Below are 16,503 nucleotides of genomic sequence, written 5' to 3' on the forward strand. Positions count from 1 at the left end.
ATTAAAATTATCACCTACTTTCTATTTTTATTAGTATTTATAACGGTGACCAAATAAATGTATTCAAACCAAACAGCTGCAATATTGCATATGGTACATATTGCATGGGGATCTTGCGTCATAGATATATTTATTTTCATCACTCACACTCACGCTTGACCGCTATCATAGATAGTCTCTATGCTAAAATCATCACCATCACAATATGAGTAATATTGTTTTATAAATGTTTTTATTTCGAAATAACAGGACAAACCTGTTATACAGGATGCTCGGAAGTATTTCCCATAACTCTAGGGTTATATTCTTTAAGGAAAATTAATTAAAAATGTCTAAGGAACAAGTGTTCCAAAAATGAATATGTTTGGAGTAAAACATATTTCTTTTGTAAATAGATCTTAAATTATGTCCCTTATATCCCATCCTTCCAAACTTATTCATTGATAAATATAATAAAGTAGCTTACTAGTGAGGAGCGGAGTGCCAGTTCCAATATCTTACCACAACAATTACGTATTTTAAAATGAATTATTTGATTACTTTGTATAAAAAGATAAAATCTTTTTTTTAGTTAATAAAATATAAGTTATGCACTTGGGTTCTTATAAGTAGTCTTATAGTCTCTAGCAGTTACAACAGACTTCGTCTGCGAGTAATTTGTTTTTTCGTAAAAATGTCCAAGTTTAACAAACAAACAAACTAACAGTTACTTTTGCGTAGTTTGAAACAGTTCAGGTCTAATGGCATCACCGTTATCCCAAACCTTGGGACGTTGGACTAAAGAGGTTTTGCATAGGTTAATCTACTTTAGCTAATGTTTATTTTTATTCTGTGTTACGGTAGTGTTTTGTATATGTTTTTGGTGAAAAAAATATATTAACTTGAAAAGAGTAAGTATGACAATATTTAAATAGTTACTTATATTCAGCTCAATTGCTAAACTTGACAAAATCTGCACAATGTTGTGTCCTGGATATGGACAATTTTAAACGAAAAGTAAAGGTGACTTTTCTCCGAGTAGGTAAATAAACGCTATTCCATATTTAGTTATTCTTTGCTAAAAAAAAATGGAACTGTTATAACAGCAACAAGTCAGTGCCCGATACTGCGGCGCTCTATGGAGATGCGCGATAAACGGCGGGATAATGATAAGGGCATTAACTGGGTGAAGGGGATCAGCTCCACGTGGGTCTGTCAAGTGTCTAGCCACGGGACCCGAGGGGCAGCGGATATAGGTGAGCGAATGCGCTGGGGTTCAAACCCTCGACGCACCTTGCTCGCAAAACAATCGGAAACCAACCTGTCGCTACATGGGGACACGTACCCTCGCCAAATGGCGAAATAACTCCATTATCGAACGCGTAAAGGAAACGAAATGGAAATGAGCCGAGAAAACCGAATTCGCAAAAAGTGCGTGAAGTTCCCGCTGCGTAATAACGAACGCACAGCGTCGGCGATCGATAGTATAGTCAGCAACGCGAAAGCTCGTCAACAGATCGAAGCGCGGCCGAATCGAATCCCGCCAAATGCAGCGCCAGCTGTGCGTAGCGCGTACGCCTCGTAGCGAGCGCGTAGCCGCCCGCCTGTAGAGGCGCCACCGGCCCGGCCCTATTATTATTATTTGTAAACAAGCGGGGCCGCGTCACGTGACCGGCCGCCATTGGCCGCCGCGGCAGCTGCGTCGCCGGCCGCGCGCCAGTCCGCCGCCGACCCCCGCCGCGAGTGCACGCGCGCTGCTCCGCGTCCCCACCACGCGCACTACTGACGCGATCGCGAACGCATCCCTTTTTGTTTATTTTTCGCGCGCGTCCTTCGGGCCGCTCTGTATTTCTGAGCCGCGAGACGAAGAAAAAAAGGAGGCGGATGGATCAAGCGACCGGAGAAGGTACCGCGAGTAAAGTTTGTGCGAGTGGAAGTGTAGTTTATAAAGTTGTGGGAGCTTCTGGTTTGTTTTTTGTGAATTAGGTACGACGACGGCAGTCGAGCATGAAGCGAGCTTCGCCGGCTCGCGTGCTTCCGCCGGTGCTTTCGTTGTGCAGCTTTCGCGAATCGATCCCCGTTTTCCTGCTACGCCAGGCAGACACGGTGTTTTGGTGGACTGTAAAAGCTTTGCTTTCAAATTATACGTGTCGCACTCCGTATTATGTTATGGAACATCGCCACTTGTCCTTTAAACTTGTAGAGTCTTTTCACTTAGAATTGGAAGGGATGTGTAAGTTTTAAGTGAACGAAATAAGTTCGTGAAAAGTTTTGATGACACAGTGTCTGCCAGTGCGGGAACACGGGTGGCGAATTGATGCGATGACGCATCGTGTGTCGTTGTTACTGCGCATGATTCCCGAGATATATTTTGTATTTGTGTAAACATGTAGTAAGCTTATAAAGTATCTATCTACCTAGTTGAAGTTACATGCTTAACAACATACTTTTAATGTATTACCATATTACTTACAATAGCTACAACACAAATTAGTATTAGGCCAATTTGTTACTGAAAATTTAGGGAATGTTTGCTTTTTTACATTAGCTTTTGCGACAATTACAATAGAATCCCACAAAATTTTATCGATAGCATGTCAACCCAAATTGTACAACCAATTGTGTCTGACATTAAGCAAGACTTTTCAACTAAAAGTAATAACTTTAAAGTCAGCAAGCTATAGGTACATAATTATCATTTTGGAACACGTAAGATATTGAATTAAATACTTACATTGTACAAAGCTTCTATAAAGTTATTTTTGCCCATGATTTAACTTCAAAAGAGGAACTTTTTGAATTATGGTCCGAGTTTTACGTTTTACTCCTGAGGGATGTTGTGTATTAGTCTTCCTGATCTTCCTTTATTCTTATATTTAGGGATAATCTGTAAAAATTTCTTTGTCTACGTGTGCCTGTAGTTAGTTTACTAAATAATGTATGTTTTGTCAATCTTAGATTTTTACTAATGTCGTAAATTTGAGTTAAATAAGCAGATTTAGTATGGACTCTTGGGAATTTCATTTTCTTGCAGCTCAGTTCACTAAAAACATTTTAACAAAGCTGTTTAGATTTGTTATTGTAGCATTTACGTAGTGCTTTAGATTTTTCTCTCTCTCTCAATTTCTGAATGAACAATCGAATTCATCATTTTAGTAATGCAGTTAATAATAGAACCACATCATGACATTAAATTAGTTTCCGTATACTTGGGCATTTTCGGTGACAATGCCATAAAATGGTGTTCTGGAGATAATCTGATGTAGTTTGACAGTGGGAACTTCTAAACTATATAAGATAATCTCCTTAAGTTTGGACTCGCTTGTCTTGTTAAGTACTGATGCATGTTTGGTTTTTTTTAATATTATTTGTAATAGAATCACATTATTATAATTACGCCAACTTCTATGGATGTTGTGCATGCATTTAACATGATTATTTAACTCAACACAACGTTGATAGTTCGCTTTATCGGTATGAGTTAATTTGAGCTGTGCATTAGCAATATTTAAGGATTTTATTGATACCAATCGCGGTTTCTCATCTTGATGAAAAAGCACATTACCTAGATTATTATAAAAACGGATACCTGATACCTATTGTTAAATAGATGACACTTATGATACAAAATCACTTACTTTCCTAACTTTCTCTAATTTAGCTTTCAATATTTGATCTGCAAATACTAACAAGGCAAACTTGTAAAAATTCAAATTATATGAGATTAGCAAGAGCAGTTCTGGCTAGTTTGTCTAGACAAATCTGAAATCTGAAACCAATGGTATCATGTTTGTATTAGAACTTTGGTTGCGCTGAGCTATATTGAGCTTTTTTTTCTTACGAGAAACTTTCAGTAGTAGCTAGAATTTCAATTGCAATGCAATTCCTCGGTAAGAACATATTTTAGCTGTCGATCACGATTACTATGATCAAAATCTGATATAAATCAAAACTCGCTTTAGAATTGTGGTCAGGCCCTATAATATTTATGAATATGCCCTATAATATTCACAAATATTATAGGCCACACATGTGGATCAATAAGATAATCTCGATGTCGTATTGAAACATTCATGTGACGAAGAACGGACGGTCCCACGGAATAATCTAATAAATATTACGCCTTCCTCCCGTGAATGCGATAATGGCAGTCAAGTTCAGTGCGGCCAATGAAAACAAATAAACAAATTGGCCAATTTCGCTCCGCCCCCCCCCTCGCCGCGACCAGCCCGCGGGTAGCACTGGATTGTGCAACACGCTTCCTCTTTATATTTCCTTGTTCTACTTTCTGTTGGCATGCCTGTGATTTGTGTGTGATTGGAGATCATTTCTGATTGTCTTGGTGGAAATTAGGACATTTTCTTTACTCAACGATAACTTGAGCTGAGGTTATCTGATGTTATTGCTACACATCCCTATCGGTTTACTTTTTACACATTATACATTTGTTTAATGCTGTGTTAAAAAAAAGTAACATTCTTCGTTATTGTTGGTTTGTGGTTGGGTCAAAAGTTGGTCTTGACAGATTTTATCTGATCGGCTCACTGCTATGAATGGGTAGCAATATTGTACAATAAGCTTCCTATTTCCTTGTTTTTTTCTTGCCAGCTCTTTTCAGCAAAACCTGCCTTTCTGTGTTGAGGCCAAAAAACAAATACCTAGTCAAATTTTATTTTCTAAACTGCTTGTGTCCCGAAAATAAGCTTACTTGAAATAGATAATTTTCTTTGAATTTTAAATTTTTAGTTGAATTTCTTCATACTTTATCAAATTTTACGAGTAACATATCCAAACGTGGGTATCAATATGAAATGAGGAATGTCTACGGTTTCTAAATCTCGATTATTATTATAATAATAATAATAATAATAATAATAATATAGCCTTTATTCAGACGTAGGTACATATTTTACAATTTATTTAATTTAAGGTGACACCAACAACTTTGTCTGTTTGCCCAACTTTGGCAAAGGCCTCCTCCATTTCCTTCCATTTGGGTCGGTCCAACGCCTTCCTTGTCCATGCCTCCCCTGCTACCGCCTTTAACTCGTCTTCCCATCTTCGGAACTGTCTGCCTCGATTCCTTTTGCTATTTCTTGGATACCAATATACAATAGTTTTATTCCATTTTTCTGTTCCTCTTATTATATGGCCTGTCCATTTCCACTTAAGTTTCCTTATCCTTGTTATGACATTCTCTATTTTCGTGTGTTTTCTTATTGTCATATTGTTTATTCGGTCTGATCTTCTTATATTTAGCATGCTCCTCTCCATTGCTGTCTGGCATGTCTCTAATTTCTTATTTTGCGCTTTAGTGAGTGCCCAAGTTTGACAACCATAGGTCAAGATTGGTAACACACAGGTGTTGTATAGCTTGGACTTAAGAGACATCTTGGTTTCTGTGTTTTTCATGATTTCTTTTAATCCCCAGTAACACTTCCATGCATTACCAATTCTGGTGTCTATTTCCTTTGACATAACATCGGTATTCGAGATCAGTTGGCCCAGATACGAATATTCCTTTACATACTCAATCGGCTCACCATAGATAGAGATATAGTCCTCAGATGAGTTTGTTATGGCTTTGGTTTTAGAGGTGTTTATTGTAAGACCTACCAAGCTACTTTCTTTTTCTAAGTCTACGAGCATGTTCTGTAGGTGGACTGTTGTTGTAGCGAATATTATGATATCGTCAGCGAATCGTAGATGAGATAATTTTTCACCATTTATGTTAAGCCCATATTGATCCCATCTTAGATTACGAAAGATTTCTTCTAAAACAGCTGTGAATAGTTTTGGGGAAAGTGGATCTCCTTGGCGTACGCCTCTATTTATTTTTATTTCTTTGCCCACTTTTTCTAACTTTATCTTAGCTGTACTATTGGTGTATATATTCTTTATGATTCTTATATATTTATGTTCTATTCCTTGGTTCTTAAGAGACAACCAAATGGCTTCGTGCTCTATTGAGTCAAAAGCTTTGTTATAGTCTATAAAACAGCAGTAGAATGGTACCTTAAATTCCTTGTTTTTTTCAAAGACTTGTCTTACAACGTGTATGTGGTCTAATGTAGAGTATCCTGCCCTGAAGCCGGCTTGCTCTCTGGGCTGATTCTCGTCTAACGGTCCAGTTATTCGACGGAGAATTACTTTCGCGAAAACTTTGTAGATATTAGACATTAGACTAATAGGTCTATAGTTATTCATAACGTCTTTGTCGCCTTTTTTGTGAAGCAAGGTTATTGTTGATGTAGTCCATTGTGTTGGAATGTTTTCCGTCAATAGTATGTCATTGAAAATGTTTTTTAATAATGGTTTAATGTAGTTTTTGCAGTCTAAAAGTAGTTCGTTATTAATTTCATCAGGACCAGGGGCTCTATCTCTTTTTTGAGTTTGGATTGCTTTATCAATTTCTTCTGATAATATCGGTGGTACATTATCATTATTGTTTAAAACTATATTGTTTAATTGTATCTTTTTAGAGTACAATTCTTTGTAAAAATTTGTAGCAATTGATAGAATGTCTGGCCTTCTAGTATTTGTGTTATGGTGGCGGTCTTTTATTTTAGGGATCCAATTTGTTTTATCTGATAAAAACTTGAGGGCTTTTTTAATACCTCCTGTTTTTACTATGTGTTTTTCAAAAGTATCGAGTCTAAAATGTTTTTTGTCTTTTCTCAATTGTTTTTTAATTTCTTTACTTAATTTTGCTATTTGTGCCCTGATAGCTTTTGTTTTATTTTTAGTATTAATTAGGTCGGACCTCTGGTTTAGGAGTTCGTATGTTTTTTTTGATATGTGTCCTTTATCTTTTGGTTTGCTCTCGGTGTTCTCCGGTCTTTCTGTAAGTATTTCATGTAAGATATTGTATTTTTCTTGGGTAGTCAAGTATTGCAGGGATGCTTCTGTAACAGAGTTGAGATTTGTTTCGATGACAGCTATTCTTGCTTTGTTGTTTGGCATTGCAGGTTTTACTTTGAATGGTCGACCTTTTTTGGCTAACGGTGCGTTCAAACGAGCTCTAATCATTCTATGGTTACTATTAAAATTTAAGTTTGTGATGGTTCCACAATCCTCAAATAAATTGGGTTTATTCGTTAAGAAGTAGTCTATTTCGTTTTTATACCGGCCATCTGGCGATATCCATGTCCATCTCCTGGAAGTTCGTTTTTTAAATTGACTGTTAAGTATTGTCATATTGTTTTCGAAAGCCATTTCCATTAGTTTCTGTCCATTTCTTGTTCTTTTGCCGTAACTGTAAGGGCCTAGAACGATGTCTTCACCATTTCTTGGAGTTCCAACTTGTGCATTAAAATCGCCCATTATTATACAGTTTTTGTGAGTGTGCTCTTTAATTGCGATATTGAGGGACGAGTAGAATGTATCAATTTCTGTTTTTGTGGATTGTTCAGTTGGTGAGTATATCTGCACAATAGACCATACTTCTTTGCTTGACGGGATTTTCGTGTTCAATATGGCAATTCTTTCAGATATTCCAATCATTTCAATAATAAGGTTTTTGAGTTCTTTCTTAATTAAGAATCCCACACCATGTCTTCCCGGCGTTTCACCTTTGTAGTATAGTATGAATTGACCATACTCCACAATAGCTTCACCATTTCTTCTTACTTCACTCAATCCAATAATGTCCCACTTGATGTCTTGTAAGGAGTATATAAGTTCTTGTAAGTTTTCTTCGGACCGTAGAGAAAGTGTATTGTATGTTGCAATATGGATGTTTTTGTTATTTTGCTGTTTTTTATCTTTCAAAGTATTCGTTTGGCGTTTAGGGGTAATGTTAGGAGGGTAGTGGTCGCTTTCCCCCGCGGTGACCAGCCATCTTGGGGTGTTGGTTGTTTCGTTGGGTAAATAGTTTTTGTTTTTATGTTTGGTTTTCCTGTTGCCGGTGTCTATAGGGTGTTTTTTGCGCTTGAAGGTAGTGACAATGACGCGGATCTGCCTCGTGCTATGTAGTCTAGCATGTTTGTCCTATTATTCTTCTTTTTTGGGACTGACGTGGTTGGTTCCATTGGCAGTTTTTCTGGTGAATCACTGCGGTATCTTTTCCTTTTGTCGATTTTATCTTCTTTTGGCTCTTTTGTAACTATCTTATCTTTGACAAAATAACAGATTTTTCCCTTTGCCCTTTCTTCCTTTAGTTGTGGCAGAAGCTGTTTCCTCATTTCTAAAGTTTCTTTGCTGAGATCTTCTTTGACATAAGTGCCCAAGCCTAGTTTCTTTTTGTTCTTGAGGACTTCGTTTCTTCTCCAAAATGTAGTAAAGGTTACAAGAATAGGACGAGGAGTATTATTTTCCTTCTTGCCTAACCGATAAGCGTTATTGATTTCAGTTGAGTTGATATGAATATTCATATTTTTTCCAAGCAAGTTTATAATAGTTTCCATTGGAGACTCGCGGTGTTGTTCCTCTTTTATCCCAAAGAAGATAATATTGTTTCTTCTTTTCTGTTCATCCATTAACTTAATTTTATCATCTAGGGACTGAACTTGCAACTTTAGGTTTTTATTTTCTTCTATAAGGGTTGATAATTTTTCGTTGATACTTTCTGAAACGTTTTTAGTGACTGCTATGGTTATCTCCCTTGTTTGCGCTGCCATTTCTTCTTTCATTGTTTGCCAAAAGTTTGCAATTAATTCTTTATCCATCTTAGAGTAGTATGTGTGAAGTAAATTTTATTAAATTCGTGATGTGAAAAACCACTTTCAAAGTTTGTCGGAACGTCTAAAGGATGCTTTATGCTTCTTCGTATTGTGTCGGCTATCTGTGGTTACGGCAGTTGGTAGCAGTAACAAAACTTTTATTGTATGTCGCCAGTACGTGAAATGAAACGTTTAACTGCCTTTGTTATCACAGACCACAAATGAAGTTTGTTATGTTGGTAGCACGTTCGACTGTCAACTCGTGTGTAGCTAACTTCGTTTTTGTTTATAGTTTTAAAAGTATGTACGTACGGTTACTGGATGACTTTTCAGTTTGATATCTTGAAATCCGCCAAAATGTGTTTATTTACTTCTGGATAACTTGTCACAGTGTGTGTTTTGAGGCGTATTTTCGTAATTTGCACTTGAGTTCTTCGTTTATGCAGTGATTGTAGCTTCCCAAAACAGTGTTTGTTGCTATTTTTCCGAGTTACTAAATTAATTCAATGGGTAGCAATATTGTACAATAAGCTTCCTATTTCCTTGTTTTTTTCTTGCCAGCTCTTTTCAGCAAAACCTGCCTTTCTGTGTTGAGGCCAAAAAACAAATACCTAGTCAAATTTTATTTTCTAAACTGCTTGTGTCCCGAAAATAAGCTTACTTGAAATAGATAATTTTCTTTGAATTTTAAATTTTTAGTTGAATTTCTTCATACTTTATCAAATTTTACGAGTAACATATCCAAACGTGGGTATCAATATGAAATGAGGAATGTCTACGGTTTCTAAATCTCGATTATTATTATACGTAGAAGTAATATTTTAAGTTGGCTCATGTTTTCTCAAGGATAATCCCCATCTTATTGCTCCTTAGCAAACCAAGGGCTCTTGCTTTCTATGCTGTGTGGTTTAGATAGAACGACTGAACAAGAACGAATATTAAAACATGATTGTGAAGCGCATTTAATGCCAAGTATTTACAATTTCTGTAACGTAGTGTATTAAAAATTGAGGTACTAAGTCCATTGCGTGAGCATTTTTTGATATATTTTTGATTGTAGTTGTAATTCAATACAACAAAGTTAGTCTGCTAAACTATTTTTCTATAGAAGCTTCAAATAGTTTGCACGTAGTAGTAGAAATAGTATTGTATACCCATAATCTAAATCTCCTTGCCCTTATCCTATTTAAGTGGGGTCAGCAATATGTCGTTCTCTTCCGTTCGCTTCTACCATGTATCAATGTCTTGCTTCTTTTACACAAACTTACATGTATGTATATTCTCTTTCACTCACACCAACCATATCTTCTTTGGTATATCCCTCTTGTGTCCTTTGACTTGCAATTATAATATTAATAGACTTTAATTCCTTTGTATCATGTGTCCATTCCAAACTAACCTTTTACTTCTTAACTTTTCTGTTACTTGCGCCACTTTCAGACTTCCCCCTAAAAAACTCATTCCTTATTTAATGCATCCTAGTCACACCACACGTTATAATATAACGCATTTCGTTCGCATGCATCCGTCTATTAAATATTTTTTTACAGCACTTCTTTCTGAAAGCGACAGTTATCCTGTAAATATTTCCCTTAGATACAATCACTAATATAAGTAAACCAACATATAGCACCAGAGTTTTTGCCAACTCAATTTAGCTTGGTAATTAGTACTTAAAGCTAACCTAAATATTCGTCCATGCATGTTTTGATATAGATATTATATCTCAGAGATTGAGGCAACGATTTTGAGAAAGCTTCCATGCGGGTTAACTTTTTCCGACACTTGCTACAATGCAACAATTATCGTCACATTTTGATCAATTTACACAACATTTCAACATCTATCTTTTGGTGAAAAACGCATGAAAATCCGTTCAAAACACAGATGCGGCGACGGAAATCTTTGTATTATATATAATAGATACTCGTAGTTTCGCGTTCGTATTCAGTATCCAAGTCTGAACCTCTACCCGAAGTATTCCGTTGCTCGTGCAAATATCGGGCCAAAGTTTCGAAGAGATGGATATTTTATTTAGCCGTCTAGCCGGTGAACGTTCGGTCGCTCTCATTGTATCGCAGATCGCGATTTTCTATATCGGTTCATTCAATAACTTCTTTTGTTTTCAATGCTAATTAAGATCAACGATAAATAAACTAATATAAATGATCTTTGTCCGTATGGACTATAATTTTTTCTAGATTTCCAAAGTATTTCCACTTCTTTCAATATATCTCCCCTGTTAAAGTCAGTTTGCAAGCACGTTTGAAACGTTAGTTATGATAATATGGTTATTGGTTTTAAGTAAAGTCGAAAAGTTAGGGTTACGATGATAATCATATACAAAAATATAATTTATAACCCGACTGGTAGTTCCAGAGAATTAGAACGTCAACAACAAATATACAAACAATCTCTTTCGCTTTATAATATTAATACAGATGTTAATATACATACGTATAAGAAATATATTGCACTACACACTACAATAGACAGTATATCTCACACAGTATCGAAAACGAACAGAGAGGAGTGAAAAAGAAAGAGAAAGGAGAAGAAAAATGCAAATTGAGTAATTTTGTGCAGTTTTATTGTGTAGTATATTGTATCATCTACTAACTATGAACGTCTTCGAATACGTTGGCTAAATTCAGCTTTGGGAATTCCCTTCTAAATGTTTCCATTTAAAGTCTAATTTACCTGTGCCTAGTATGTTTATTTTTATTTTTAACTTTCTCCTCAACGGTGTACCTATTCATCGTTTAACGCAAATCTATATAACTTCTTGGCGGTAATGCAAGGTGTTTAATTTTACAGCTGCGTTTGAAGATTGACTTTTAACAACGGCAAGAAAATCAAACATTAATTATTCTAACATTTCAAGAGGAAACAATACTAAATCACACACAACCAATACATGTGTGACTTCCTCTATAACAATTTAGTCTCATAGGTGTAAGTACAAAAAACGCACAATTTCCTACGTCGCATCCGACGTTGGAGAAAGACGTATACCACAAAAAATCCTTACAAAACTGTATCGACCAAGTTAACTTTATCATCATATATCTCCATTCTAAAATAAATAGCTTTATATTTAAAGTAATAAGGTTGATATTCGTATGTTATGAGTTGCGCAAACGCATTGCATATTGTGGTGAGGTATAAAGGCATAAGAAAAAGCCGTAGTGTGGGAAAGATTGTTGAAAAAAACGCCACATCTGCGTGTCTATAGAATTGAAGCCGATTTGAGAGCTTCAATGGGATGGGTCGGTAACTCTATATCGGGATACGTCTTATCATTGAAATGTCGCTTTATCATTCTTTTGTTTTACACCGACTTCGAAAAACGACTATAAAAAACACAACAATACGAAATTCAACGTGTATTGGTTACTAATTTTTTGAGTTTTTTTGTATACCTAACTTTTATTTGTTCCAACCCATAATAACCTCTTTTCCAGGGTCGATTTAGATCGCTGGCGAAAATGGCGAAAATTTTGGACATTATATTACAAAGGTTAACTGATAAATAATACGTCAATTACCTAACAAGTCGTACCACTTATTGATGCGAAAATAAAAGTATCGATGGGTTATACTATATAAAACATCATACCGTGGATTTTTACCAATCTTTAAAATATTAGAAACAAAGGTCTCATGAAAGTGTAATTAAAGTTTAATTAAGAAGCATTTAACTGCAATAATATCTAGCATCGTTTATTTCAAGAGCTTACTTAACAAGCATTTTTGTAAAGTCGAGTTTGTCTAAAATTAAGCCTTTGTTCCATTGAAATCGGTTGTAAAGAAAAAATATTTGGGAAAAAGCCAAATTTAGAATACGTTTGCCGTACGTCCGAATAAAAAACGGAACCTTTATAAAATCACTCGTACATCGAACAATCACAAACATATTTCTATAATCTACTAAACTACGGGATATACTAGATCTTCTGGATTGAAATCTATTTTGAAATTGACTTTCACTTTGATTTTAAAAATAACATAGTAAAGGTAAATTACACTTTCTAGGTAAGCGCGTCCCATTTCAGACCTCATCATTGCTTTCCACCACAAGTTAAGATCTTGAAAAAAATCAATTAATATTGTGCGTAACAACTTACATTACGGAACCTTCTTCTCACGAATTAAATTCGCTCTTGTCCCGTTAAAGAGCTTTGAGAATTTTAATTTAGTAGTCCGACGTCATTAGTATAGGTATGATATAAATCTGGGAGTTCTGTGACCGTCTGCGACACAAGACATAACACGTGTTCCCAGTTATATCTGTCCACAGTTTACTCTCATATTTGCATTACTGCGCCAATATTTAAAATTGTAAGTTATTATATTAGTTCCTTACTCTTGATTCGAAAGATTTGAAATCCCTTAGAAGTTTCTGCATTCTGTATCATCTAAAACGTATGTAGGTATGTTCTGGTAGAATCAGCTTCGTGCGGTTCTTAGCTAAGCTTTCCACAATAGATACAATAGACGCCATTGCAGCTAAGAATAATAAGTAATAGAAAACTAATAGAAAGTTTAAAAGTAAGTACCTAAGTGGCAGGATTATTTCCTTAAATCCACTTAATAAAATTTTCCGCTAAAAAATTGTTGCCTCTATAGTCTATAGGTACATTGACATAGGTCATAATAAAATAACCAACTGAATGTATGTATTTGTATATTATCTAAAACTTTATGATTTTCAGCTTTTTTCTTTACTAGTACCAACACATTCATCATAAGTGCATTGTTCTTTAAGTAGACACATTACCTTATTCTGAAGTTTTAGTTGATCTTCGTCAGGCGTTAGTTCATTGTTTCCAGTTTTCGTTCTACAACTCTTAAAAGTTGTAAATCCATTCTGTAAATTATAATACTTAACATTGAAGTACAGTATTGAAGTGAGTTCATGATCGATAGACACCTACAGCTACTTATCGCCAGTTATCAGCAAAATGATCAATGTAACGGAGATATCAGTTTCCGGCGCAGGTATTGTGCGGCGCCGGATGTGTTACTTTATAACTTTATAACCGGCGGTAGTGTTAAAAAAACTCGATCCAGTACGTAATTACATGACAATTACTTTGACAATTTATATACGAGTCATATAGGCGGAGCCGTAGATAAAGAAGTGAGTAGACATGTAGAAAGCATGTATCGCATTTTGCAATAAATCTTATGCATAGACTCAGTAAAAATAACCCTACTTCGATATTTGCATGACGCGTGTCGCGTATAAAACAAAAATAAAAGTATTGTAAATTGAAAATAATGAAATGAACAAGTCTATCGGGCATAAGAAAACCTGTATCCAAACAGCTCTTTGTCTGAAATTTCTGTACTTACTAAATAAAAATCCCTGTAAAAACAAAAAAGTTGCGTTTTTCTTTAAAAAGTCTTGTTAAATAGAAATGTCTTATACAACCGAGTTTCAAATTTCACAACATTGTTTAGCGAAGTTGAGAAAGTCTTCATTTTTCAGTTATAAGTGTTCTGCGAACGTAACATTTTTTTAATGAGTCAGAAAGCGAGTATCCCTGTTCCCTACCTATTTAAGGATGCAAGCTAAATAGTCTTTCAGCTTAAAGCTCGTAAAACAATGGTGCACTGCATTAACGCTTGCGTTCCGAAACGCGTCGCAAAAGCGAAAACATGAAAATAACGAGTGCAACTTCAAGTTCAGTTTTCAAGATTCAAGGATTTCCGAACGTCATCTAAACATGCAGCGCGCCAGAATGCTCCAGGACAAAAAAGCGACAACATCCGATGCTAAAAATACACCGTATAATTGCAGCGCAAAGTTGAAAGCGCAACGCTTTCGCTGCAGCGGTTGTACGGTTGCCCTTGACAACCGAGACCCAGATACAATCGCGTTCCACGCACACACCGCATCCTTTCACCCACACGTGCGAACAACAGACGAATCCTGGTGCACACTAGCGCACGTCGCCGAATAATGACGCACTCACACTAAAACCTCAAGTTGCGTTCCGTTCCAACTGAGCTTTTTAATCTTTTTTTTTCGAGCTCTTTGCACGCATCTACAAAGAGTTTCGCCTTGTGATTACTAGTCGGGACATTTTGATCGTACTTTTGAAGCTTGATGACGCAATGTCGGAATAATTCCTTTGGCTTTTATGGTGTAGGGATTTTATAGAGCAAACGAGTATAGACGCTTGTCTACTCTAGTTTTATTTATTCAGAATTTAAGAATACGCCACTTAACAAATTTCGACGTTAGAGCTTTTAGAAACTTAAAACACTCTGTTACTTTTTGCTTTCATAAGTAACTTTTTTATACAACATTTTACTTACCAAGTACTAAAGAGTAATTAACTATGTCCGAATATCTAAATAACGTTTACCGATTGCTAAAACGTCAGTATAAAAAAGTAATTATTCATTAAGAGTGTGCAATATGTAATTTGGTGGTTACAAATGGTTCTGGATCTCAGATTCTGGAGTTAGGAGCCTGATATTTGGGTAAATGATATTTCAAAGTTTTAGCTTTGTTATGACTATACAAAATACACAATTTGTAAAACTTTACTCGATAGATTATTTTTTTGAATAATACATGTTTTGCTCACATTTTGCTTTCAATCTCAGGAAAAGCAAACTTATTTTTTTAATTTTTTGTTTTTTATAGAAAATTAGTTATATATCTTGAACATGGCCATTTTGTTTTTCGTTATCTTGTTTAGTTTACTTGCAATTAGTTAAAAATGGTTTTGGCGCTCACGTCATAAAATTTGCGTCGCGCGTCAATCGCTCCGTGATTTTCACTCAAGTGAAAGTCATAATTATTCGGCATCTCGTTTGCGCTTCGAATTTTATCCATATCGTACCGACGCGCTGCGCGCTCTTAAATCATTCGGTTTTGCTGTCACATTAGATAGTGGTGGTTGTGGTAGCTAGAAGGTGCAGTTTCTTACTGTCATTTGAACGCAAATCGGGTTATTCTTAAGTTTTATTCCTCTCTAGGTTAATATTTGACTGACGTTGCTTATAATATTAAGTGATGATGCAGTCTTTGCAGATACTACTCATATCCCAATTTAGTTAAAACACTATTTTTGTGAAAAAAAAACCGCGTTCGAAGCAACTTATTCCCAAACTATCTTGGCCGTCACGTGTTGAGTTGTAAACAAACTATTATTAGAAGGGTACGCTAGTGCCACGCACTATTTCGGATGGACTATTTCGAGAGTGAACTATTTTCGTTATATTCAATTTAAAACCGCGTTTTCGCCGATACGCTCGAGTATTTTTAACTGTATTGTTATTGACGCGTCACATGAATCTATTTATGCGCTTTCCTTTTCTATATTTAAAGGGAATTTGTCGTTTTTTAAGTTATTATACACTAGCAGACGCCCGCAACTTCGTCCGCGTGAAATTTAGTTTTTCACATATCTCTCGGGAACCGTGGATTCTATGTAAGAGATACTCAAAGCAGAGCTCGCTCCGTCGCCCGATAACTGAATCTGATCCCGATACTAAATCTATACTCATATTATAAAGTGAATGAATATGTATGTACCTATAGTTTTAGAAACGAGATGATCTCTGGAACTACCAATCGGATACCAAAATTCGATTTATATTTATAGGAGAGAAAATATCTTACCCATCTTTATAACATTTTTATTCCCTTAGTCTATAAAAACATAATGTGCTTTTAATTTTACTAATAAGTATACAAAGTATAGAGCCGTGATAGCCCAGTGGATATGACCTCTGCCTCCGATTCCGGAGGGTGTGGGTTCGAATCCGGTCCGGGGCATGCACCTCCAACTTTTCAGTTGTGTGCATTTTAAGAAATTAAATATGACGTGTCTCAATCGGTGAA

General features: G+C 35.8%; 1 protein-coding gene across 5 annotated transcripts in view; it reads left to right on the top strand.

Moving 5' to 3' along the window:
- The first annotated feature begins 1,678 nt into the window (after nt 1-1,678).
- Nucleotides 1,679-16,503, top strand: part of LOC112047331 (methylcytosine dioxygenase TET) — a 155,280-nt gene continuing 140,455 nt past the window's right edge. For 4 of the 5 annotated variants that reach the window (XM_052882727.1, XM_052882730.1, XM_052882731.1 and 1 more), the window contains exon 1: nt 1,679-1,885. The gene's annotated coding sequence lies outside the window, so the exon portion shown is untranslated. Of the gene's footprint in view, nt 1,886-1,924; nt 1,946-16,503 lie in introns of those variants that run through there. The other variant, XM_052882728.1, reaches the window with a different exon arrangement.

The sequence above is a fragment of the Bicyclus anynana genome, chromosome 7, assembly GCF_947172395.1.
Source record: "Bicyclus anynana chromosome 7, ilBicAnyn1.1, whole genome shotgun sequence".
NCBI lineage: Eukaryota > Metazoa > Arthropoda > Insecta > Lepidoptera > Nymphalidae > Bicyclus > Bicyclus anynana.